The sequence below is a fragment of the Lithobates pipiens genome, unplaced genomic scaffold (assembly GCF_037356315.1).
Source record: "Lithobates pipiens isolate NorthernLeopardFrog02 unplaced genomic scaffold, aLitPip1_a1.2 Scaffold_27, whole genome shotgun sequence".
Taxonomy (NCBI): domain Eukaryota; kingdom Metazoa; phylum Chordata; class Amphibia; order Anura; family Ranidae; genus Lithobates; species Lithobates pipiens.
The window spans coordinates 27054674-27081999 of NW_027507788.1; the positions used below are offsets into that span (position 1 = coordinate 27054674).

At 51.8% G+C, this 27326-nt stretch overlaps 1 long non-coding RNA gene across 1 annotated transcript; it reads left to right on the forward strand.

Moving 5' to 3' along the window:
* The first annotated feature begins 21202 nt into the window (after positions 1 to 21202).
* LOC143933686 (uncharacterized) lies at positions 21203 to 24017 on the forward strand. Its single transcript, XR_013263138.1, has 2 exons — positions 21203 to 23609; positions 23728 to 24017. It is a non-coding gene; the product is annotated as an uncharacterized LOC143933686 (long non-coding RNA).
* Positions 24018 to 27326: the final 3309 nt, after the last annotated feature.

Below are 27326 nucleotides of genomic sequence, written 5' to 3' on the forward strand. Positions count from 1 at the left end.
GCACAGCTCCGGGGGTCTTCTCGCCGGACTCCTCCGCTATGTGTGTGTAGCTCTTTTGCTAGCGGAGGAGTCCGGCTTTCTTCCTCCCCGCCGCCGGCCTCTTCTCCCGACTTCGGGGGTCTTGTCCCCCTCTTCGGTTCTTCTGCCGGGCCACCGCGCCTGGTCCGGTGGCCCGGTCTTCTGTCGCCGTCTTCCGTTCTTCTGTCGCCGCCTTCGGTTCTTCTGCCGGGCCACCGCGCCTTCTTGTAGCTCTTTTACAGGCGGTGGCCCGGTCTTCTGTCGCCGCTGTCGTCGCCGCCGCCGCCGCCGCCTTCCGTTCTTGTTCTTCTTCTTCTTCTCCTGGAGATGTTGACTCGACGATCTCTCCGGCCGGAATGCCAGGGACACGCTCCGCTGCCACTTATATAGTGACAATGGGGCGGTGTCACATGGTATATGTCACATGGGTTGGTCACATGGGTTGATGTCACATGGGGACTATGACATCGTAAGGGGGCGGGGTCACCATGTGACCAACCCATGTGACATATACCATGTGACACCGCCCCATTGTCACTATATAAGTGACCGCACAGCGCGGCTCTGGCATTCCGGCCGGAGAGATCGTCGAGTCAACATCTCCAGGAGAAGAAGAAGAAGAAGAAGAAGAAGAACAAGAACGGAAGGCGGCGGCGGCGGCGACGACAGCGGCGACAGAAGACCGGGCCACCGCCTGTAAAAGAGCTACAAGAAGGCGCGGTGGCCCGGCAGAAGAACGGAAGGCGGCGACAGAAGAACGGAAGACGGCGACAGAAGACCGGGCCACCGGACCAGGCGCGGTGGCCCGGCAGAAGAACCGAAGAGGGGGACAAGACCCCCGAAGTCGGGAGAAGAGGCCGGCGGCGGGGAGGAAGAAAGCCGGACTCCTCCGCTAGCAAAAGAGCTACACACACATAGCGGAGGAGTCCGGCGAGAAGACCCCCGAAGACCCCCGGAGCTGTGCAATAAAATATTTTTTCTCTGTGTTGTGTTTTTTATTGTACTTTAGTTCACAGGTGAATGGGTAGGGGTACATTGTACCCCATACTCATTCACATAGGGTGGGGGGCCGGTATCCGGGGGCCCCCTTCTTAAAGGGGGCTCCCGGATTCCGATAAGCCCCCCGCCCGCAGACCCCGACAACCAACGGCCAGGGTTGTCGGGAAGAGGCCCTTGTCCTCATCAACATGGGGACAAGGTGCTTTGGGGTGGGGGGGCCGCGCGGCCCCCCCTTCCCCAAGGCACCCCCCATGTTGAGGGCACGCGGCCTGGTACGGCTCAGGAGGGGGGGCGCGCTCGCTCGCCCCCCTTTCCTGGCCGGCCGGGTAGCGTGCTCGGACAAGGGTCTGGTGTGGACTTGGGGGGAACCCCCACGCCGATTTTTTTCGGCGTTGGGGTTCCCCTTTAAGCCCATTCCAGGCGGCGGAGCCCGCGACGTCTCCTTCGCGGGCCCCGCCTACCTGTACACGCGCTCGAAATGGGCGGACTTTCCGAGCGGGAACAGTCCGCTCATTTCGAAAGTACAGCGGACAAGCCCACACACGGGCGGACTGTTCGCTCAAACACAGTTTCAGCGGACAGTTTTTCGGAATTTCCGAAAGACTTTGTCCGTCCAACTGTCCGCTGAAACTGTCCGCTGAAAGCCCACACACGAGCGGACTGTCCGCCCAAACACTGTTCAGCGGACAAGGTTGGGCGAACAGTCCGCCCGTGTGTACGCGGCCTAAGGGTTTAAAACCAATTTAAGAAATCTGGCCATATCTACATTACTTACTCTGCTGTGAGCATTTCAAAATACACTGATGTCGATTTCCTAAAGGTGTTGAGAATCTTCGTTTATCCAACCATGTAAAAAGCAAATTCATCTTTATTGTATTTATTTCATCTACACATAGCTGGATATTCAAAGTAAATAAAAGGTACAATTTATTGAGTGAAGATTCTTAACTCCTATAGTAAATTAGCCTCATGGTCTGTGGCTGTGTGGAGGACCGGATACACCCTTCTTTGGATCCCTCCCAGACAAATTAATTCAATATCATTGATTGAGATAAAATAAGATAAATGTTTTTTTTTTAGCAAAAATTCTCTGACAATCACAAAGGACACAATTTTAGAGAAAAAAGTTTATTTGTTCAGACATATTTTTGAAACAAGATACAAATGTGTGATGGACTGGAAGCCCTAGCTAGCATTAGATTATTTTACTGGCAATGCAAAACATTTCGCTAATACAAGAATACCCAAATACCAATTGACAGATGAGTAGACAAAGAGAGCTCAGATCACACTATAGAGTACCCTGCTTGGTTTTGTGTTATGGCCAAATCAGGCTTTGACTAGACATTGCACAATGTCATCAGTTGGGCTGATAAGCCACAGATAGCCGTTGTCGTAAGTGAGGTGTTTGGCGCAGAGGTCCAGCCTGGTCCAGGATGTTCCAGTTGGGGTTTTGGCACTGATTCCATTCCTAAAACAAAAATCTCTTTAAGTTATACAACATAAAAAGTCATATTAAAAATAGCGTTTCCTCTAAGGACATTTTGAAGGAATCCTGGCTATCATTGGCATTTCTGGGATAAGCTTTCCAGACTGACAAATGAAGAATATATATAAAAACTATGGTCACTGGATGTATCATTTAATGCCTATGCTGAGGGTTAAAGAAGCACCATCTCAGTTGAAAAGGGAGCAAAAAGTTGCTAACATAATTGTGAACATACACAGCAATTGCTGAATTATATGTACCGTATTTATCGCCGTATAACACGCACCCCAAGTTTAGGAGGCAAGTTTAAGGAAAAAACCTTACATTTTAAATGCCCATCAATGTAGCCTTGCACTGCCCCCCTGCAGCCTTGCACTGTCCCCCTGCAGCCTTTCCCAAAATTGCAGCATGGTTAGTTTTAAATTTACCGCCGCCGAGATCTTCGGCTCCTCCCGCCGCCGCCGAGATCTTCGGCTCCACCCGCCGCCGACATAGACCTCTTGGAGCATACGCTGCGTGGAATAATGGACAGGGCACTTGAGGCAGAACAGAGGCAGGAAGAGGAAGACTTCCTTGCCTCTCAAGGCCCCCTTTATCCAGACAGTGTTCCTGCTGTGCCACCCATCACACACGAAGAGGATGAGGAGGAGGAAGAGGAGGAGGAGGATGATTGTGTCAGCATGGAGGTGGAGGCTGGCACTCAGCATCAGCAGCAGCAGCAGCAGCAGTCTTGCAGGGATGATTTACAGTCCCAAGAAACACGTGGACTTGTACGTGGCTGGGAGGAGGTAGCTGCGGATCATGTTGTCCTTAGTGACCCAGAGGACTCCGGACCGAATGCCTCAGCTAACCTACGCTGCATGGCCTCCCTGATCCTGCAAAGCCTGCGGAAGGATCCTTGTATTCTTCGGATCAAGGAGAGGGACCATTACTGGCTGGCCACTCTCCTTGATCCACGGTACAAGGGTAAGGTTGCCGACCTTATCTTGCCATCGCAGAGGGAGCAGAGGATGAGACATCTCCAGGAGGCCTTGCAGAAAGGTCTGTGCAACGCGTTCCCAGAGACTGGGAGGTTACAAACTCCTGGTCCTGGACAACGTGTTGCTGAGGCATCGGTCAGAAGGAGCGGTGGAGAAGGTGGCCGTCTGACTGATGCTTTCAGACAATTTTTTAGTCCGCAGCCCCAAGGTATGATCGGTTCAAGCACCCATCGCCAGCGTCTGATTTACATGGTGCAGGAATACCTAGGAGCAAGGTCAGACTTGGACACCTTTCCCACCGAAAATCCTCTGGCTTACTGGGTCTTGAGGATGGATCACTGGCCAGAGCTTGCACAGTATGCAATTGAGCTACTGGCCTGTCCTGCATCCAGCGTTCTTTCGGAACGCACCTTCAGTGCTGCTGGTGGCTTTGTTACCGATCACAGGGTGCGCCTGTCCACCGAATCAGTTGATCGACTGACCTTCATCAAGATGAATCAGTCTTGGATCACCCACAGCTACCAAGCACCTGAAGCTGATGTAACAGAATAATTTGTTTTGAAATATCACATCCCTTCAAGACTGCCTATGCTGATGCTGAGTGACTGTCCTGTTATGTTGATTGTCTATCCTCTTCCTCCTCCGCTGATATGTTGGAAGAACATTTCTGGTTCTGGTTGATGCCATCAGCCCAATTTTTCTGCCCCTGTTTAACAGGGGCGTTTAATTACAATTTTTGATGCAATGCTTTGCAGCAGGGCTAATTCCTGCAATAAAACTAGAGTATATGGAAGAGGTTGCAGTGTGGTGGCACCAGCACCAGTGCCTAAGGCCACATTTTTCTGCCCCTGTTTAACAGGGGTGTTTAAGTACAATTTTTGATGCAATGCTTTGCAGCAGGGCTAATTCCTGCAATAAAACTAGAGTATATGGCAGAGGTTGCAGTGTGGTGACACCAGCACCAGTGCCTAAGGCCACATTTTTCTGCCCCTGTTTAACAGGGGTGTTTAAGTACAATTTTTGATGCAATGCTTTGCAGCAGGGCTAATTCCTGCAATAAAACTAGAGTATATGGCAGAGGTTGCAGTGTGGTGACACCAGCACCAGTGCCTAAGGCCCAATTTTTCTGCCCCTGTTTAACAGGGGCGTTTAATTACAATTTTTGATGCAATGCTTTGCAGCAGGGCTAATTCCTGCAATAAAACTAGAGTATATGGCAGAGGTTGCAGTGTGGTGACACCAGCACCAGTGCCTAAGGCCACATTTTTCTGCCCCTGTTTAACAGGGGTGTTTAAGTACAATTTTTGATGCAATGCTTTGCAGCAGGGCTAATTCCTGCAATAAAACTAGAGTATATGGCAGAGGTTGCAGTGTGGTGACACCAGCACCAGTGCCTAAGGCCCAATTTTTCTGCCCCTGTTTAACAGGGGCGTTTAATTACAATTTTTGATGCAATGCTTTGCAGCAGGGCTAATTCCTGCAATAAAACTAGAGTATATGGAAGAGGTTGCAGTGTGGTGGCACCAGCAGCAGTGCCTAAGGCCAAATTTTTCTGCCCCTGTTTAACAGGGACATGTAATTACAATTCTTGATATAATATTTCACAGGAGGGCCCCTTCCTGTGCCCACCCAGAGTAACGGTGAGGACTTATAGTGTTGTGGCACCAGCACCACAACCACCAAAGGTCAATTTTTCTACCACTGTTCAACAATGGCATGTAATTACAATTCTTGATATAATCGTTCACAGCAGGGCGCTCCAGCGCCCACCAAGAGTCACTTTCACGGCTTACAATGTTGTGGCAAAACCAACACCTTGTTCCGCCATTTCTGCAGAGCATATAGGGCAGGCCCCTACTTTCAAACATCCAATTTACAAACATCTCCTACTTGCAAACGGAAGGAGACAACAGCAAGTGAGATGAAAAAAGATGGACGACAAAACAAATTATACAGGGGTGATAACCCTTCCCTATGTTTTCCAAAAAGCTTAAAAATAGTTTTTTTGACTGGAGCTACACTTTAAAAATGTACCAGTTGAAAATTACAAACAGATTCTACTTAACACAACAAACCTACACAGTCCCTGTCTTGTTTGCACCGCCTGTATACTGCTGTTCTGAGTATATAGGGCCTGGGGGCCACACACATTTCCTTTTTTTAATATGGGTACAGGGTTCCCCTTAATATGCGTACAAGACCCAAATAGGCTGGTAATGGGCAGGGAGGGCTACCCATGCCATGTTTCTCAATGATTTTCAACCATATTGCAGGAACCAGATATAACATTAAAACCGCAAGCAGTTTTAAATGGTGTTATTTCCGTTTAATGTCATTTTGTGCAGGGACTGTTCTAAACACGGGAAACACGTGGCACTTCACAGGCATACTACAGACACCCCCCAGGCACCATATTTAAAGGAATATTTCACTTTTTTTTCACTTTAATCGTCATTAAAATCAGTGCTCCCGCCAAAACGGCCATTTTTAAAAACATTTTAGGCATTGACCCATGTCCCCTGGGGCAGGAGCCAGGTCCCCAAACCCTTTTTAGGACAGTATCTTGCATATTAGCCTTTAAAATAAGCACTTTTAATTTCGAACGTTCGAGTCCCATAGACTTCAATGGGGTTCTAACGTTCGTACGAATTTGGGGTCCGTTCGAAAGTTCTGGTGCGAACCGAACTGGGGGGTGTTCGGCTCATCCCTACTCCCTGCAGTTATGTGAGAAAGGCATAGAGGAGGGGAAGAACGGGCAGCCTTCCCTCACTACACACCGGCGCTCACTACTCACTACACAACGGCGCTCTATTGCCCCCTGCAGGCTGGAGGGAGGATAAAGCTGAGTCCTCTCTGCAGCTATCTGTCTCCGTACAGCGGAGATATCAGCCAGAGCGTGCGTCACGCAGCGGCATCTGATTGGCTGGAGGGAGCGGGCGGTTAGCGCTCGCAGGCCGACCGGCGCCATTTTGTAGGTGGTTCCAGGAGGAGGGAGTGAGACCCGACACAGCGCTCTCCGGTGGTAAAATCAGAGACTACACCCCAGCTTCTTCATCGCACCTCTATCGGAGAACTAGTAAGTGTGATTAGGACTGATGTCAGCTGACCAGGGGGGCGGGTCCAGTGTCGGGATGTGTGGGCGGGACCGGCTTGTATAATGATCAGTGTGTGTTTCCTCTCCTCCTTTTTGCTCTGAGGGAACAGAAATCACCGTCCACACTGAGGAGCAGAGCTGTCCCCAGAGATCCCAGGGGCCCCGATACACTGCAGGACAGGGGCCCCCCACACACTACATGACGGGGCCCCGATACACTACATGACAGGGCCCCCCCCATACACTACATGACGGCCCCCTCCATACACTGCAGGACAGGGGCCCCCGATACACTACATGACGGCCCCCCATACACTGCAGGACAGGGGCCACCCCTGATACTCTGAAGGACTGGGGCCCCGACACCCTGCAGGACGGGGGCCCCAATACACTGCATGATAGTGTCCCTCAACACCCTACATGACAGGTTCCCCCGACACCATGCAGGACAGGGGTCCCCCACACCGTACATGGAAGGGGCCCCCATACACTGCATGAGGGGGGCCCCCCACACCCTACATGACAGGGGCCCCCGATACCCTGCAGGACAGGGGCCCCCCCACACCGTACATGGAAGGGGTCCCCATACACTGCATGAGGGGGGCCCCACACTGTACATGGAAGGGGCCCCCATACACTGCATGAGAGGGGCCCCCAATACCCTGCAGGGTGTCGGGACCCCTGTACACTGCATGACAGGGGGCCCGGTACTCTGCATGACAGTGGCCCCCGACACCCTGCAGGACAGGGGCCCCCAACACCCTGCATGACAGGAGCCCCTGCATGACAGGGGCCCCGACACCATGCAGGATAGGGGACCCCAATACCCTGCAGGACAGGGGTCCCCCACACCCTGCAGGACAGGGGCCCCCACCCCGTACATGGAAGGGGCCCCCATAAACTGCATGAGGGGGGCCCCCACACCCTGCATGACAGGGGCCCCCGATACCCTGCAGGACAGGGGCCCCCGACACCCTGCATGACAGGGGCCCCAACACCCTGCATGACAGGGGCCCCAACACCATGCATGACAGGGGCCCTCTACACCCTGCAGGACAGGGGCCCAGTACCTTGCAGGACAGGGGCCCCGACACCATGCAGGACGGGGGCCCCAATACACTGCATGATAGTGGCCCCAACACCCTACATGACAGGTGCCCCGACACCATGCAGGACAGGGGTCCCCCACACCCTGCAAGACAGGGGCCCCCCACACCGTACATGGAAGGGGCCCCCATACACTGCATGAGGGGGGCCCCACACCCTGCAGGACAGGGGCCCCCCGATACCCTGCAGCACAGGGGCCCCGACACCCTGCAGGACAGGGGGCCCCCGATACCCTGCATGACAGGGGGCCCCGGTACTCTGCATGACAGTGGCCCCCGACACCCTGCAGGACAGGGGCCCCAAACACCCTGCATGACAGGAGCCCCCACACCCTACATGACAGGAGCCCCTGCATGACAGGGGCCCCGACACCATGCAGGACAGGGGCCCCCGATACCCTGCAGGACAGGGCCCCGATACCCTGCATGACAGGGGGCCCCGGTACTCTGCATGACAGTGGCCCCCGACACCCTGCAGGACAGGGGCCCCAAACACCCTGCATGACAGGGGCCCCCACACCCTACATGACAGGAGCCCCTGCATGACAGGGGCCCCGACACCATGCAGGACAGGGGCCCCCGATACCCTGCAGGACAGGGCCCCCCACCCCGTACATGGAAGGGGCACCCACACCCTGCAGAACAGGGCCCTCCACCCCGTACATGGAAGGGGCCCCCATACACTGCATGAGGGGGGTCTCCACACCCTACATGACAGGGGCCCCCAGATACCCTGCAGGATAGGGGTCCCACACACCCTGCAGGACAGGGGCCCCCACACCATACATGGAAGGGGCCCCCACACCCTGCATGACAGGGGCCCCCCCACACCCTACATGACAGGTGCCCCGATACCATGCAGGACAGGGGTCCCCCACACCGTACATGGAAGGGGCCCCCATACACTGCATGAGGGGGGCCCCACACCCTGCAGGACAGGGGCCCCCCCACACCCTACATGACAGGGGCCCCGATACCCTGCAGGACAGGGGCCCCCCACACCCTACATGACAGGGGCCCCCGATACCCTGCAGGACAGGGGCCCCCCACACCGTACATGGAAGGGGCCCCCATACACTGCATGAGGGGGGCCCCACACCCTGCAGGACAGGGGCCCCCCACACCCTACATGACAGGGGCCCCCGATACCCTGCAGGACAGGGGCCCCGACACCCTGCAGGACAGGGGCCCCAATACACTGCATGACAGGGGACCCGGTACTCTTCATGACAGTGGCCCCCGACACCCTGCAGGACAGGGGCCCCAATACACTGCATGACAGGGGCCCCAACACCCTGCATGACAGGGGCCCCCAACACCCTGCATGACAGGAGCCCCTGCATGACAGGGGCCCCAACACCATGCAGGACAGGGGACCCCGATACCCTGCAGGACAGGGGTCCTCCACACCCTGCAGGACAGGGGCCCCCCACCCCGTACATGGAAGGGGCCCCCATACACTGCATGAGGGGGGCCCCCACACCCTACATGACAGGGGCCCCCCGGATACTCTGCAGGACAGGGGCCCCCGGATACCCTGCAGGACAGGGGTCCCCCACACCCTGCAGGACAGGGGCTCCCCACACCCTACATGACAGGGCCCCTCCCGATACCCTGCAGGACAGGGGCCCCCACACCATACATGGAAGGGGCCCCCATAAACTGCATGAGGGGGGCCCCCACACTCTGCAGGACAGGAGCCCTCCCACACCCTACAGGACAGGGGCCCCAACACCATGCATGACAGGGGCCCTCTACACCCTGCAGGACAGGGCCCCCCCGATACCCTGCATGACAGGGGCCCAGTACCTTGCAGGACAGGGGCCCCGACACCCTGGAGGACGGGGGCCCCAATACACTGCATGATAGTGGCCCCCAACACCCTACATGACAGGTGCCCCAACACCATGCAGGACAGGGGCCCCCGATACCCTGCAGGACAGGGGTCCCCCACAGCCTGCAGGACAGGGGCCCCCCACACCGTACATGGAAGGGGCCCCCATACACTGCAGGAGGGGGGCCCCACACCCTGCAGGACAGGGGCCCCAATACCCTGCAGGACAGGGGCCCCGACACCCTGCAGGACAGGGGCCCCAATACACTGCATGACAGGGGGCCCGATACCCTGCATGACAGGGGGCCTCGGTACTCTGCATGACAGTGGCCCCCAATACACTGCATGATAGGGGCCCCCAACACCCTGCATGACAGGGGCCCCCCACACCCTACATGACAGGAGCCCCTGCATGACAGGGGCCCCTGTCCTGCATGGTGTTGGGGCCCCTGTCATACCCTGCAGGACAGGGGTCCCCCACACCCTGCAGAACAGGGCCCCCCACCCCGTACATGGAAGGGGCCCCCACACCCTGCAGGACAGGGGCCCCCCACACCCTACATGACAGGGGCTCCCCGATACCCTGCAGGACAGGGGCCCCCCACACCGTACATGGAAGGGGCCCCCATACACTGCATGAGGGGGGCCCCCGACACCCTGCAGGACAGGGGCCCCCGGATACCCTGCAGGACAGGGGTCCCCCACACCCTGCAGGACAGGGGCCCCCACACCGTACATAGAAGGGGCCCCCACACCCTGCAGGACAGGGGCCCCCCACACCCTACATGACAGGGGCCCCCCGATACCCTGCAGGACAGGGGCCCCCCACACCGTACATGGAAGGGGCCCCCATACACTGCATGAGGGGGGCCCCCGACACCCTGCATGACAGTGGCCAGTGACAGTGGCCCCAATACACTGCATGATAGGGGGTCCAACACCCTGCATGACAGGAGCCCCTGCATGCCAGGGGTCCTGACACCATGCAGGACAGGGGCCCCCCGATACCCTGCAGGACAGGGGCCCCCCCACACCCTGCAGGACAGGGGGCCCCCACACCATACATGGAAGGGGCCCCCGATACACTGCATGATGGGGGGCCCCCACACCCTGCAGGACAGGGGCCCCCCACACCCTACATGACAGGGTCCCCCCCGATACCCTGCAGGACAGGGGCCCCTCCCGATACCCTGCAGGACAGGGGCCCCCCAACACCCTGCAGGACAGGGGCCCCCGACACCCTGCAGGACAGGGGCCCCTGACACCCTGCAGGACAGGGGCCACAATACACTGCATGAGAGGGGCACCCCACACCCTACATGACAGGAGCCCCTGCAGGACGGGGGGCCCGACACCTTGCATGACAGGGGCCCCCCCCGACACCCTGCAGGACAGTGGCCCTGATATACTGCATGACAGGGGCCCCCGACACCCTGCATGACAGGGGCCCCAATACACTGCATAATAGGGGCCCGACACCCTGCATGACAGGGGCCCCCCACACCCTACATGACAGGAGCCCCTGCATGACAGGGGCCCTCCACACGCTGCAGGACAGGGGCCCCCGTTACCCTGCAGGACAGGGGCCCCAATACACTGCATGATAGGGGCCCCAACACCCTGCATGACAGGGGCCCCCCACACCCTGCATGACAGGGGTCCCCAACTTCTTACATGAGAGTGGCTCCTTCCCCCCCCCACCTGACTGGCCCCCCTCCTCCCAGCACAAATCCCCCCCCCCCATCCCTCCTACAACACTGTAAAGGGACACACCATTATTTTGGTGGGGGCGGGGGGGTTGTCGGCAGTAAAGCAGCGTTTTATCGTCATTTTAGTGGTGCTTTAAACCCACACGAGCGGACAAAAAAGGGTTAAATGTGCTGCTGCCGAAGCGCTTTGCGGGTGCATCGGCAGTGCTGGCCATTGATTTCAATTGGTAGGGGCGTTTTAGGAGCGATGTATTCACCGCTCCCACTACACCCCAAGGATGCAGCTTGCAGAACTTTCTTTCCAGTCCCGCCAGCGCACCGCCCCGGTGTGAAAGCACTCGGGGCTCTCATACTGGGGGGGGGGGGGGTCAGGTGATTTACAGGCGCTATTTTTTAACCCTTTAGTCCCTGAAAAACGCCTCCAGTGTGAAAGTAGCCTCAGATTTTCCATCTCCCTCTTTACTTTGGAGTCTTATGTTTATAAATCACTATTAATATTCTGCTGTCTTCAGAGAAATCGCTGCACATTGACAGATGAATGCCTCCGTGTTTTATAGATTCATTTGCGGTATTTGCCCCTTCTTTTTCAAATATTTATTGCACTGTTATCAGCACCTGAAGTGGCATGTATTGTATTATTATATGAATTCTCACGTTTTCTATATTTATTTGCTCAATGTCACATTATTTAAATCGCCATTATTTACATCCTTGCACATCAATGTCATGTTAGCTTTGTTGCATAAACTAATTTGGCAATCACTACAGCAGCGCAGCCCCGCCATTCCATATATATACCAATCACATTAGATACCGATAAGCTATCAGGTGCCCGCAGCAACGGGTCACTTTTCAACATTACATCTAATTCAAAGTTGGAGTATCCACTACACAGTTATTATGCCCCCCAACTCACATCCCACCCCAATCCCCCCTCCTAAAAGAAATCTACTCCCGCAATCCCCTATCCTAGCACAAATCCCCCCCAATCGTCCCCCAAATCTACAACCCTATCCAAGTTACCCTTTTCCTAGCACAAATCTTCCTCCCTACCCAAATCTCCCGCAGAAATCTACTCCCCCAATTCCCTATCCTAGCACAAATCCTTCCGCCAATCCCTCATCCTAGAACAAATCCCCCAAATCACTTTTTCTAGCACAAATCCATCCAATCCCTCTTCCTTGCAAAAATCCTTGCAATCCCCCTTGTAGCAACAATCCTCCCCAATCCATTCTCCCAGCACAAATCCTCCCTCAACCCCGCCTCCTAACACAAATCCTCCCTCAACCCCGCCTCCTAACACAAATCCTCCCTCAACCCCGCCTCCTAACACAAATCCTCCCTCAACCCCGCCTCCTAACACAAATCCTCCCTCAACCCCGCCCCGCCTCCTAACACAAATCCCCCCAGCAAAAAAAAAAATCCCCTAAATCACTACTTCAAGAGCAAATCCCCCCCCCCCCCGTTCCTCCTTGTATAACAAATCCCCCCACAAATCCACAACCCCCTCCAAATTACCCTTTTTCTAGCACAAATTCTTCCTCCCTACCCAAATCTCCCAAAGCACAAATTCCCCCCTCTTAGCAGAAATCCCCACACCCTTAGAGAAAACATTCCCCATCACGGCTCAAACCCCCCAAAACTGTCCTAGCTCATATTCCTCCCAATTCCTCCTTCTAGCAAATACACCCCCCCCCCCATCCTGATTACACTTCTCAGCACAGATAAATGCCCATCCCCCTTCTCCACAAACATCCAAAGTACAAACTATTACCCCCCCTTCATTGTGTACAATTTCCCTGTGACCTTCCCCTCCTCATCCTCTCCTGTCACTACAGCGCCCCTCCAGCACATTAGACAGGATCGCTCTTAGATGACATTGGAGTGTACACACACACAGTGTGATTACTGCCCCCTATCCACATTTCCTGCTGCCAGTGTTCTGTCGAGAAGTGCCCCCATCGAATAGTGCCCGTGCATGCGCAGAATGGAGCGGCACTTCAGCTGATATGCCGATCAGCTGGAGTGATGTGACCAGGGCGCAAGCGCACATCATAGGAGGCATCCCTTGATGGGAGATACCATTTCAGGGCCACAATTGAAGCCTATACAAACAGTGGGGGGGGGGGAACCATAGTTCTCACATTGTGCCTCGCTGTTGTGGGGCGGCTTTACAGTGTGCTGATGGTCGGGTTTTGCTGTGTTGCAGGGCGGTTTTGCCTGTGTGAAACGGCGGGTTGCAACACAGATAAAAAACAAAACTAGTGATGGACGAACTTCCGACGGGACGTTTCGCGAACGCGAAATGCGAACGGACCCAAACGTTCGCGAAACCGACCGTTCGCCGCGGGCCCCATTGACTTCAATGGGAGGCGAACTTTGCAAACCTTCATGTCGAATTTGCGGCCACGTGGTAATTATTAGGGGGTAAAACGTAGTCCCACCATCTGGACAATGACATAATACATGTATGAGGTGAATTTGGGATCGATAACTACAAGCATTTTTATTTTATTTGGGAAATTGTTCTAACAATTCAGGACTATGGAGCTAATGAAGGCAATGGAGGAGAGGGAAGGTCAGGGACCAGGGTAGGCAAAGAAGAGGGTGCAGGAGATGATCACCAGCAGCGTGACATACCGGAATGACACATGCACCGTGATAGAGGCATCTGACAGCAGCACCGTAATACAGAGCACTGACAGCAGCACCGTGACATACAGCGCTGACAGCAGCACCGTGACATACAGCGCTGACAGCAGCACCGTGACATACAGCGCTGACAGCAGCACCGTGACATACAGCGCTGACAGCAGCACCGTGACATACAGCGCTGACAGCAGCACCGTGACATACAGCGCTGACAGCAGCACCGTGACATACAGCGCTGACAGCAGCACCGTGACATACAGCGCTGACAGCAGCACCGTGACATACAGCGCTGACAGCAGCACCGTGACATACAGCGCTGACAGCAGCACCGTGACATACAGCGCTGACAGCAGCACCGTGACATACAGCGCTGACAGCAGCACCGTGACATACAGCACTGACAGCAGCACCGTAAGCAGCCCCAGGAGGAAGTCAGCACAGCACAGGGATGGTGTGATCCCCTCATAATAAGAACCCCCAGGAGGAAGTCAGCACAGCACAGGGATAGTGTGATCCCTTCATAATAAGAACCCCCAGGAGGAAGTCAGCACAGCACAGGGATATCATAAGCAGCCCCAGTAGAAATATGACACCGCTCAACCTCTTCAAAGAGGAGGGTAGGGGCATATAGTACGGTGTGCTTTTTTGGGTCAAGGAAGTGAGCCAAATGAATTAAGAAGGTCTGTGTGCTTGATTAAAAAAATAGTTTATAGACATATACATGGTCTACTGGTCACATGTGTTGAATTCCTCCGAGATCCATGCCTCATTCATTTTTAGAAATGTGAGGTAGTTAACACTGTGGTGAGCTAGGCGAGTACGCTTATCGGTCACAATCCCCCCTGCTGCGCTGAACGTCCTTTCGGACAGGACACTGGATGAGGGGCAAGCCAACAGTTCGATTGCAAATTGGGCAAGCTCTGGCCAGAGGTCAAGCCTGCCCACCCAGTAGTCTAGGGGTTCATCACTCCTCAGAGCGTCCACATCGGCCGTTAACCCAATGTAGTCGGACACCTGACGGTCTAGGCGTTCCCTGATGCTGGATCCGGATGACACCTGTCGATGGGTCGGCTGAAAGAATGACCTCATATCCGAAGTCACCAACACATCTTCAAACCGGCCTCTTCTTGCAGGCGCTGTTGGATTGGTACCCGCAAATCCTTCTCTGGGAGTGGGAATTGCTCCTCTGCCAGCGCACGCAAAAGCAGAATGCAGCATTTCTCGAAGCAAGGCCTGGAAGTGCTGCATTCTGACAGCCCTCTGCGACGGCGGTAACATTTCCGCCATTTTGTGTTTGTACCGGGGGTCTAAGTACGTTGCCACCCAGTACTGGTCCTTGACCCTCATGCTTTTTATACGGGGGTCCCTATTAAAACACTGGAGCATGAAGGCCCCCATTTGCACTAAAGTGGAAGCGGTGTGGTGGCCTGGCTCCTGCTCATCATCCAGGATAATGTCGTCCTCTTCATTCTCCTCTCCCCATCCTCGCACAACAGGGATCCCAGAAAGGTTTAAAGCATGCTCTTCTTGCTCCTGCTCATCCGCCCCGGCACCATCCTCCTCTGACTCCTCATCAGACTCCTGTTGTTGACTTGTCTCAGATAGAGTAGCCCCCCCTGGGAATTCATCCAGCATTGCGACTTCCTCATCTTCCCGCTCCTGCTCCTCCACAGCCTGATCAATGACACGACGCAATGCACGCTCCAGAAAGAAGGCATAAGGTACCATGTCACTGATGGCGCCATGGCTGCGACTGACCAGTTTGGTGATCTCCTCAAATGGCCGCAGAAGTCTGCATGTGTCGCGCATGAGCAGCCACTGGCGCGGTGAAAAAAAACCCAGCTCCCCAGAACCGTTTCTTTCGCAGAGTTCATACAGGTAGACGTTAACTGCACGTTTCTGCTGGAGCAGCCTATCAAGCATATAGAAGGTTGAGTTCCATCGCGTCGGGCAATCGCAAATAAGACGTCTGACCGGCAGATGGTGTCGCCGCTGAATGTCAGCAAGGCGAGCCATGGCCGTGTAAGATCTTCTGAAATGGGCCGAGATTTTCCTTGCCTGCCGCAAGATGTCCTGGACCCCAGGGTATTTGACAAGGAATCGCTGCACGACCAAGTTTAAGACGTGTGCCATGCACGGCACGTGCGTGATTTTGCCCTGTTTCAATGCGCTAAGCAGATTGGCACCGTTGTCACACACCACTTTACCAACTGTCAAATTGAGCGGTGTTAGCCACTCATCTGCCTGTGAACGCAAAGCTGAAAGGAGTGCCGGGCCAGTGTGGCTCTTTGCTTCCAGGCACAACAGACGCAGCACGGCATGGCAACGTCTCACCTGGCATGTGGAATAGGTTCTGGGGAGCTTGGGCGGTGCAGTGGAAGAGACGCTAGCAGCGGAAAAGGAGGAGGCAGCTGAGGAGGAGAGGGAGGAGGATGGAGTAGGAGGAGGAGAAGAAGAGTCAGGCCTGCATGCAATCCGTGGCGGTAAAACCAAATCTACACGGGTGCCACGGGTTACATGCTTGACGGCCGTCAGAAGGTTCACCCAGTGGGCAGTAAAACTGATATACCTTCCCTGCCCGTGTTTGCTAGACCACGTGTCTGTGGTCAGATGTATCTTGGCACCGACACTGTGTGCCAGAGATACATTCACTTGCCGCTGAACATGGCCATATAGCTCTGGGATGCCCTTCTCTGAGAAATACTTCCTTCCTGGGACCTTCCATTGTGGTGTTCCAATGGCCACAAATTTGCGAAAGGCCTCCGAGTCCACCAGTTTATATGGCAGTAGTTGGCGGGCTATGAGTTCTGACAAGCCAGCCGCCAACCGTTGGGCAAGAGGGTTATCCGGCATCATCATTTTTTTACGCTCAAACATTAGGCCCACGGAAGCCTGCCTTTTTGCAGAAAAATGTGAGCTTGGCGTGATGGAAGGTGGAGTGGAGGACAATTGTGAGGAGAGAGGAGAAGGAGAAGTAGAAGACGAGGCTGGACGGTGAGAGCCTGCAGTGTGGCTTTGTGTGTTCCGTTGCTCCCACTGGGCTCGGTGATGGCTGCTCATGTGCCTTCTTAAGGCGGTCGTCCCTAGGTGAGTATTGGGCTTACCGCGACTAACGCGTTGACTGCAAAGATTGCAGATGGCAACGCTATTGTCAGCAGCGGACACGTTAAAAAAAGCCCACACTGCGGAGCCATGTGCCGGTGTCCTGGGAGCGCCAGATGTGACCGTACATGGTCGATGACTCGCTCCTGATACATTTGCAGTCTGCTTTGTCCCTGCTGTGCAATGTAAGTCATTGCTGCTTCTCCTCCCTATCTGCTGGTCCATATCTCCCTCTGAACTCCCCTCCTCTTCCTCTCTTGTGGGCACCCACGTGACATCACTAGACACGTCATCATCAACGTCACCTTCCCCACCGCTATAAGTAGAGATCTCGGAGTAGGCAGCAACACCGGGGACCAACCTCCTCCTTGGGCTGATCTGGGTACTGGCGTCAGACTGCTGAGTAGCGCTTGTTGCTACCTCCTCTTCCTGATCCAATACCAAGAGTGGCTGCGCATCAGAAATGTCCTCTTGATATGGATCGGAAAATAATTCCAGTGACTCAAGCGGAAGGTATGTGGTGGTGGTGGTGGTGGTCGTGTTGTTGGTGGTAGTGTCTTTGGGGGTGCACATAGCAGAGAGTGAAGAAGAGGGTGCAGATCGAGAGGATGAGGAGGGTGCAGAAGAGTAAGGCTGAGCGAGCCACTCAACCAAGTCTGGTGCATCCTTTAAAGTAATTGAACGCACCTTCTGCAACTTCCCACTTTGGCTCAAGCCTGTTGCTCCTGCCCTACCCCTACCACCCCTGCGGAAGGGCCTGCCTCTTCCTCTGCATGTCATTTTTTAAATGACCCTGTGACAAAACTCTTAGTCCCTATACCGCTGAAGGACTGCTGCAGTATAGGTGAGCGGTCAGCAGTGGTGCACGTCAACCCTATCTATTGTGGACCTATAGCGGTCCTTACAGAACAGCAGACTGTACCGCACTCAAGCCTATGTACCGTAGCACCCTATACCAAGTTACCAGTCCTTATAAGAACTTTTGTGGACCAAGCAGGTTGTGTATTAGTGTTTAGCAGACTGTACGTCAGTCCCTATACCGCTGAAGGACTGCTGCAGTATAGGGCAGCGGTCAGCAGTGGTGCACGTCAACCCTATCTATTGTGGACCGATAGCGGTCCTTACAGAACAGCAGACTGTATCGCACTCAAGCCTATGTACCGTAGCACCCTATACCAAGTTACCAGTCCTTATAAGAACTTTTGTGGACCAAGCAGGTTGTGTATTAGTGTTTAGCAGACTGTACGTCAGTCCCTATACCGCTGAAGGACTGCTGCAGTATAGGGCAGCGGTCAGCAGTGGTGCACGTCAACCCTATCTATTGTGGACCGATAGCGGTCCTTACAGAACAGCAGACTGTATCGCACTCAAGCCTATGTACCGTAGCACCCTATACCAAGTTACCAGTCCTTATAAGAACTTTTGTGGACCAAGCAGGTTGTGTATTAGTGTTTAGCAGACTGTACGTCAGTCCCTATACCACTGAAGGACTGCTGCAGTATAGGGCAGCGGTCAGCAGTGGTGCACGTCAACCCTATCTATTGTGGACCGATAGCGGTCCTTACAGAACAGCAGACTGTACCGCACTCAAGCCTATGTACCGTAGCACCCTATACCAAGTTACCAGTCCTTATAAGAACTTTTGTGGAACAAGCAGGTTGTGTGTTAGTGATTAGCAGACTGTACGTCAGTCCCTATACCGCTGAAGGACTGCTGCAGTATAGGTGAGCGGTCAGCAGTGGTGCACGTCAACCCTATCTATTGTGGACCGATAGCGGTCCTTACAGAACAGCAGACTGTACCGCACTCAAGCCTATGTACCGTAGCACCCTATACCAAGTTACCAGTCCTTATAAGAACTTTTGTGGAACAAGCAGGTTGTGTGTTAGTGATTAGCAGACTGTACGTCAGTCCCTATACCGCTGAAGGACTGCTGCAGTATAGGTGAGCGGTCAGCAGTGGTGCACGTCAACCCTATCTATTGTGGACCGATAGCGGTCCTTACAGAACAGCAGACTGTACCGCACTCAAGCCTATGTACCGTAGCACCCTATACCAAGTTACCAGTCCTTATAAGAACTTTTGTGGAACAAGCAGGTTGTGTGTTAGTGATTAGCAGACTGTACGTCAGTCCCTATACCGCTGAAGGACTGCTGCAGTATAGGTGAGCGGTCAGCAGTGGTGCACGTCAACCCTATCTATTGTGGACCGATAGCGGTCCTTACAGAACAGCAGACTGTACCGCACTCAAGCCTATGTACCGTAGCACCCTATACCAAGTTACCAGTCCTTATAAGAACTTTTGTGGACCAAGCAGGTTGTGTATTAGTGTTTAGCAGACTGTACGTCAGTCCCTATACCGCTGAAGGACTGCTGCAGTATAGGGCAGCGGTCAGCAGTGGTGCACGTCAACCCTATCTATTGTGGACCGATAGCGGTCCTTACAGAACAGCAGACTGTACCGCACTCAAGCCTATGTACCGTAGCACCCTATACCAAGTTACCAGTCCTTATAAGAACTTTTGTGGAACAAGCAGGTTGTGTGTTAGTGATTAGCAGACTGTACGTCAGTCCCTATACCGCTGAAGGACTGCTGCAGTATAGGTGAGCGGTCAGCAGTGGTGCACGTCAACCCTATCTATTGTGGACCGATAGCGGTCCTTACAGAACAGCAGACTGTACCGCACTCAAGCCTATGTACCGTAGCACCCTATACCAAGTTACCAGTCCTTATAAGAACTTTTGTGGACCAAGCAGGTTGTGTATTAGTGTTTAGCAGACTGTACGTCAGTCCCTATACCGCTGAAGGACTGCTGCAGTATAGGGCAGCGGTCAGCAGTGGTGCACGTCAACCCTATCTATTGTGGACCGATAGCGGTCCTTACAGAACAGCAGACTGTACCGCACTCAAGCCTATGTACCGTAGCACCCTATACCAAGTTACCAGTCCTTATAAGAACTTTTGTGGACCAAGCAGGTTGTGTATTAGTGTTTAGCAGACTGTACGTCAGTCCCTATACCGCTGAAGGACTGCTGCAGTATAGGGCAGCGGTCAGCAGTGGTGCACGTCAACCCTATCTATTGTGGACCGATAGCGGTCCTTACAGAACAGCAGACTGTACCGCACTCAAGCCTATGTACCGTAGCACCCTATACCAAGTTACCAGTCCTTATAAGAACTTTTGTGGAACAAGCAGGTTGTGTGTTAGTGATTAGCAGACTGTACGTCAGTCCCTATACCGCTGAAGGACTGCTGCAGTATAGGGCAGCGGTCAGCAGTGGTGCACGTCAACCCTATCTATTGTGGACCGATAGCGGTCCTTACAGAACAGCAGACTGTACCGCACTCAAGCCTATGTACCGTAGCACCCTATACCAAGTTACCAGTCCTTATAAGAACTTTTGTGGAACAAGTGAGTTGTGAATGTTTAGCAGACTGCAGCAGAAGGGCAGCAGTCAAGTATAATATCCTTTCTATATTTGGAAGAAAGAATATTATACATGTACAAGCCTATTACTGTACCACTGATACCAGTCCTGAAAAGAACCTTTGTGGAACTAATAATAACAGCAAGTCTTTAAAATTACCCTCACTGCCTGACAACACTGCTTCCTTCCTGTCCCTATACAAATTGGCAAAAAAAGAGAACGATTAGTGGTTACTGGAACAGCTCTTTTGTGGACCTTGATAGTAACAGCTAATGATGATGATGATGATGATGATGATGAAAGACTAATCTGGCTGTCCCTGTAGCATACACCGTCCTTTCCCTTTCTCTAAACTAACAAAAGACACTCAGGCTGCTGCAAGAATCAGCAGCACAGCAAACCTATCAACACCTAACACCTATACCAGTCCTGAAAAGAACTTTTGTGTACCAAATAGCTAGTGGTTTATCTCTCCCTACTCCACACAGGAACCTGTCCCTATCGTAACAGAAGAAAGAATGTAAAATGGCCACCGGATCGGGTGTATTTATAGGTTAGGGGGAATGTACAAGTGTCCATGTGCTGTCATGTCTCAATTGGCTGTCCTGTATCACATGATAAACGTGTCACCAAAGGTTAAAGTTCTTGTATACATTAAACACGTAAGTCCGCCGCGGCGAACGACGGAAAAAGGCGTTCGAACGTGCGGACCGCGAATGTCGGAAATTCGCCGCGAAACGACCGCCGGGCGAACCGTTCGGCCATCACTAAACAAAACCATATAATATGAGGTCAAACCTTAGGAGTTTCAATTTGTATACAATCAGGCCGGCCCTTCCACTACATGGTTTTGGTAAATCTGAAGGAAAAAAAAATCAGCAGAAAATCTGATAGTGTGTATGGGGCATTAGAATGACAACATGGCTTCTCCATGGATATAGTACATTGAGTTAAGCATTGTCACTCTAGGACAGGATATGTTACAGGGTCACCAGGTGAAAATAAAGGGGGCAAAAATGCCTGAGAAAAAAAGCCGTATGATCAAAGGCATTAGGCATTGGGCTAGACCACAAACAGCAATCATGTTAAGGACTTTGGGTGAGCCTTTGTAAAATGATCTGTTTTGGGTCCCTCAGAAGAGGACTAGCTTCCCTTTGGGTCAAGCAAGGGCCAGGTCACCCGGAATGTAAAGAACATGTGTAGCAATGAGATTTTCCACAGGTTGACAATACGGTAGCACTATAGTATTGCAATCAAGTGCAAGCATTCACAAGCAGGGTTTTCCTTAGATTAGCTATTCTCAACCTTTTTATCCCAGAACAAATCTTGAGATAGAAAATCTCAGAGAACCCCCTGGTAAGATTAGTCCATTAGGGGTCATTGGGAAAATGCACCCTTACATTGGTGGTGTTGGAAGGCTGCCCTTACAGCAGCCTTGCAGTCATACCACTGGCTCTACCAGGTGGTGTGCAACCTGGAGATATGCAGGCACCATCAGATAGGAGCTTAGCCACAGCTCAAGGAACCCCTAGCCAACCCTGGTTGAGAATGGCTGCTCTAGATGTTACTTGGGCTTTCTTGAGCTGTGGCTAATTGACCTCCCATTTGATTGTGCTTGGATAGTTCCAGGGTCAGTGCCAGCAAAGTTAGCTCCAGGACACAAATGATCTTTCCTGGTGCCTCCATTTCAGCATACCTGTGACAAGCTCTGCCTTGGCTCCTCCCTCAGGACCAGTGAATATTATAAAAGAAAAGGATTAGTGCACTCCCAGCATTCTCCTTTTTCCCCTCATACCGCATGGTCAGTGAATGGTGGTCGAATGTCCCTTACCTCTGCAGTTGGCAGCTTCCAGCTGGGTTCAAGCCTTTCCCAGCTGCAGTCCTTATATGTGGGCAGCTAAATGCACTGATAAGATAGGCAGTCCCTTCTGTGGGTCTTTTGGGACAGCAGTTGTCTCGTAACTAAGAGCTCCTATTTGCATTTCTATACTGCGATTTGCTCAAGTCTGCAGCAGAGAAAGAAGCTATATCTATTTCCCTTCTCCTTCCATTTCTCCCTCCTGTCATCCATTCTCTCTCACTTTCCTTTCTTTGCTTTCCTTTCTCTTTTTTTTGCTTTCTTCCCCTCCTTGTGATATTGTACCTTCATTCCTGGCTACTATAGTGGGCCCCCCCCCCCTTACACTGGCTTTTCTGAGTCCCTCAGCGTCTTTCTGCCCGCTCTGCGCATGCGTGGACGTCAGGAGCCAGCTCAGCGACTGGGGTGGGCCACATAGGTCGTAGTGCCGCGCATGCACGGTCTGGACAGAGGTCGTGGTGGCCATCTTGAATAGGTATAAAGAATGATGAGGTCCAAGGCACCAAAAGTAATTGGCCTCCATCCCAAAATTTAGACAAAGAAGGGAAAGCGGTCAGCGGGACTTTAAATGAGGCCAATCACTATATAAAGTAAACATGTGGGACATGAAACACAGTGTTGCTTTTGTGGGTGCCGACAAAAAAGGGGAGTTTTGGAATGAGAGATGAATATCAAAAAGCAGTCTTAGCAAAGAACATTTTATTATACTGTGTGAGATCATGTATAACATACTGAATAACACAAAAATGCATGCACAGAATCGCATACACGCTGGGCATGCTGAAAACCACATATAAATATTGACGCCATGGTACTTGGCATATCATAAAGTAAAAACAAGTCCTGCACAACATGGGCCACTGGAAGGGCAGAATGATGTTGGAAAGTCTAGAGTAAAACAAAATAAGAGACATAAAATCATCTGTATGGACATCATGCAGCCACGTAAGCCTGACGCGTTTCGTTGGGTTATACCAACTCTTCAGGGGTTACAGGTAAATCCTTGTTTCTTCGGACACGAGGCCCGGGTACCATCCAATTTGGGTAAAAAAATCCCTTATCTTGCTGTACACATTTTCTTCCCCCCTCCCTTATACATTCCAGCTGCCTATCTACGCGGTCCCAGTTCGTGTCTTTGGGGGACCCTTAAACACATCTTTCATCGCTCCACACAGTGTATTGGGCTAGGAGAGAGGGGAGAAGGTGTCGTCTTCGTCCCTAACTCTGCCCTTCTGTGCGTTCTGCCTCTCTGTCTTTGCTACTTGTACAACCAAATTGGTTTGAAGGTTCACATTAATTGGTCATGCTATGACCTTATTTGGAACATACTTCTATGCATGTGAGTATGATTAGGTACATAATCCCCTTTTTCCCCCTCCCCCCCCTTTTTTTTTTTTCGCTCTCCTACGCCAACAAGGTCTATATACATGTACACGTGTTCTTATTTATCATTGTAGATCAAAACTTCGAATAACATAGACCTGCATAAATGATGGATGCCCGAGGAAGGAGAAAACTCCGTAACACGTAGGACATATCACATGCAGATTATTGATTCAGTTGGTTGTGCATATGTGATTATGTTATAGATATGTCACACCTGTATATACATTGAAAATAATTGTTTTCATTTTTTAACAAGTTTGGATGTAACTAGGTTGCATACCTGAAAATACATTTGTGTATCTTTTTTATTATGTGTATACTTTTTGATAAATTGTTATAATAAAGTGATTGTATGATTTTATATGTACGTTGTAAGTCTCACAGTCTATGCCTGAAAAGTCCTGCCATTTTGAGGGGATTTGCTTTTTGGTAGAACCTCTACGTTTTTGGGATGTTGGCTTTAAAAGAAAGTGAAGTACCTATGACACCTCCAGTTTTTTGATTTTTATTGATGTTGGAAAGTCTAGAGTAAAACAAAATAAGAGACATAAAATCATCTGTATGGACATCAGGCATCTATGTATGCCCGCCGCGTTTCTTTGGGGTATACCAACTCTTCAGGGGTTACAGGTAAAACCTTGTTTGTTCGGACACAAGGCCCGGGTACCATCCAATTCGGCCTGGAAAAGACACTTTGAATGAATCCGGTTGCACGGCTTGCCCCAGTGTAGGATATTCCAGTGGAGCTCAGCACAGCACATCTTTACTCGTGACCAACACCTAAGACACTGGCGGAAAAAATGAGGTACTCTCAGTAAGTGGAGGGGTTATATGGGGGATTGAACTTCCTGTCTAGGGTGTGCCAGTGTCCAATCACCTAGTGATACCCTATATAACCCATCAGTGATTAGACATGTGCAGAGTAAAATATTTCGTTTCGGAATTTCGTTTTCGTCCGAAAACTTAATTTATTTAGTTACTCCCGAAATCCGTTTTTATTTATTTCGTTTTTCGTTCAAAAATTGCATTCGTCCGAAAATCCACATGAATTACGGTCGAATCTGTCTTTGAAGGCTTATGGTGTCTGCCGAATGTATAAAGAAGATTCGACGGAGCTAGTATATAGCATACTTTGGAACCCTATTAAAGTCTATGGAACTCCAACGTTCAAAATCTAAAGTGCTAATTTTAAAGAATAATTTGCAAGTTACTGTCCTAAAAAGTGTTTGGAGACCCGGGTCCTGCCCCAGGGGACATGTATCAATTCAAAAAAAAGTTTTAAAAACGGACGTTTTTTCGGGAGCAGTGATTTTAATAATGATTAAAGTGAAACAATAAAAGTGTAATATTCCTTTAAATTTCGTACGGGGGGGGGGGTGTCTATAGTATGCCTGTGAAGGGGCTCATGTTTCTGGTGCTTAGAACTGTCCCTGCACAAAGTGTCATTTATGCAGGAAAAAAAGTCCTTTAAAATCACTCGCAGCTATTATGAATTGTCGGCTCCGTAATACAGAGAACACTCATTGAAAGTCATTGATAAAAAAAATAAAAAATTAATAAAAAAAAAAGCGTGGGGGTCCCCCAAATTCAATTACCAGGCCCTTCAGGTCTGGTATGGATATTAAGGGGAACCCTGCCTCAAATTTAAGAAAAAATATGACGTGAAGGGTCTGGTTATGGATATTTAGGGGGAACCCCATGTCATATTTTTTCTTAAATTTGAGGCAGGGTTCCCCTTAATATCCATACCAGACCTGAAGGGCCTGGTAATTGAATTTGGGGGACCCCCTCGCGTCAAATTAAAAAAAAAATTGACGTGGGGGTCCCCCTAAAAATCCATACCAGACCCTTTATCCGAGCACGCAACCTGGCAGGCCGCAGGAAAAGAGGGGGGGACGAGAGAGCGCCCCCCCTCCCTCCTGAACCGTACCAGGCCACATGCCCTCAACATTGGGAGGATGCTTTTTAGCGGCCTGTGACCCCTCAAAGCACCATGTCCCCATGTTGATGAGGACAAGGGCCCGGTGGTTGTGGAGATCTGCGGGCGGGGGGCTTATCAGAATCTGGAAGCCCCCTTTAACAAGGGGACCCCCAGATCCCGCCCCCCCTGTTTGAAATGGTAAGGGGGTACAAAAGTACCCCTACCATTTCACAAAGAAAGTGTAAAAAATAGTTAAATACGACAAACACACTTTTGAAAAATTCCTTTATTAAAAAAATAAAAATAAAACTAAAAAAAAGATTCCAGCGGTGGTAATCCACTCTTACTATCCAGCAACGGACAATCATCTCTCCAGCGATGTCTCATCTCATCCAGCGCAGCGACTACATCCTTCTTCTGTCTCCACAGAGGAGACACTTCAGGGATTCCGGCGGCCTGACGTTTCTTATATACGGAGGGCGGGGCCACCCGTCACCTGACCCCGCCCCCCTCTGACGCAAGGGGAAACCCGGGGTTCCCTGTGACGTATGGGTGACCCCGCCCCCCTCTGATGTAACAGAAACCTGCCTGTGTTACATCAGAGGGGTGCGGGGTCACCCATACGTCACAGGGAACCCCGGGTTTCCCCTTGCGTCAGAGGGGGCGGGGTCAGGTGACGGGTGGCTCCGCCCTCCATATATAAGAAACGTCAGGCCGCCGGAATCCCTGAAGTGTCTCCTCCGTGGAGATAGAAGAAGGATGGATTCGCTGCGCTGGATGAGATGAGCCATCGATGGAGAGATGACCGTCCGTCGCTGGATAGCAAGAGTGGATTACCACTGCTGGAATCTTTTTTTTTATTTTTAATAAAGGAATTTTTCAAAAGTGTGTTTGTCTTATTTAACTATTTTTTACACTTTCTTTGTGAAATGGTAGGGGTACTTTTGTACCCCCTTACCATTTCAAACAGGGGGGGGCCGGGACCTGGGGGTCCCCTTGTTAAAGGGGGCTTCCAGATTCTGATAAGCCCCCCGCCCGCAGACCTCCACAACCCCCGGCCACGGTTGTGGGGATGAGGCCCTTGTCCTCATCAACATGGGGACAAGGTGCTTTGAGGGGTCACAGACCCCCAAAGCATCCTCCCAATGTTGAGGGCATGTGGCCTGGTACGGTTCAGGAGGGAGGGGGGGCGCTCTCTCGTCCCCCCCTCTTTTCCTGCAGCCTGCCAGGTTGCGTGCTCGGATAAAGGGTCTGGTATGGATTTTTAGGGGGACCCCCACGTCAATTTTTTTTTTATTTGACGCGGGGTTCCCCTTAATATCCATACCAGACCTAAAGGGTCTGGTTATGGATATTTAGGGGGAACCCCATGTCAAATTTTTTCTTAAATTTGAGGCAGGGTTCCCCTTAATATCCATACCAGACCTGAAGGGCCTGGTAATTCAATTTGGGGGACCCCCACGCTTTATTTTTTTTTATTATTTTTTTTTTATCAATGACTTTCAAAGAGTGTTCTCTGTATTATGGAGCCGACAATTCATAATAGCTGCAAGTGATTTTAAAGAACTTTTTTTCCTGCATAAATGACACTTTGTGCAGGGACAGTTCTAAGCACCAGAAACATGCGCCCCTTCACAGGCATACTATAGACAACCCCCCCCCCCCCCCCCCCACGAAATTTAAAGGAATATTACACTTTTATTGTTTCACTTTAATCATTATTAAAATCACTGCTCCCGAAAAAACGTC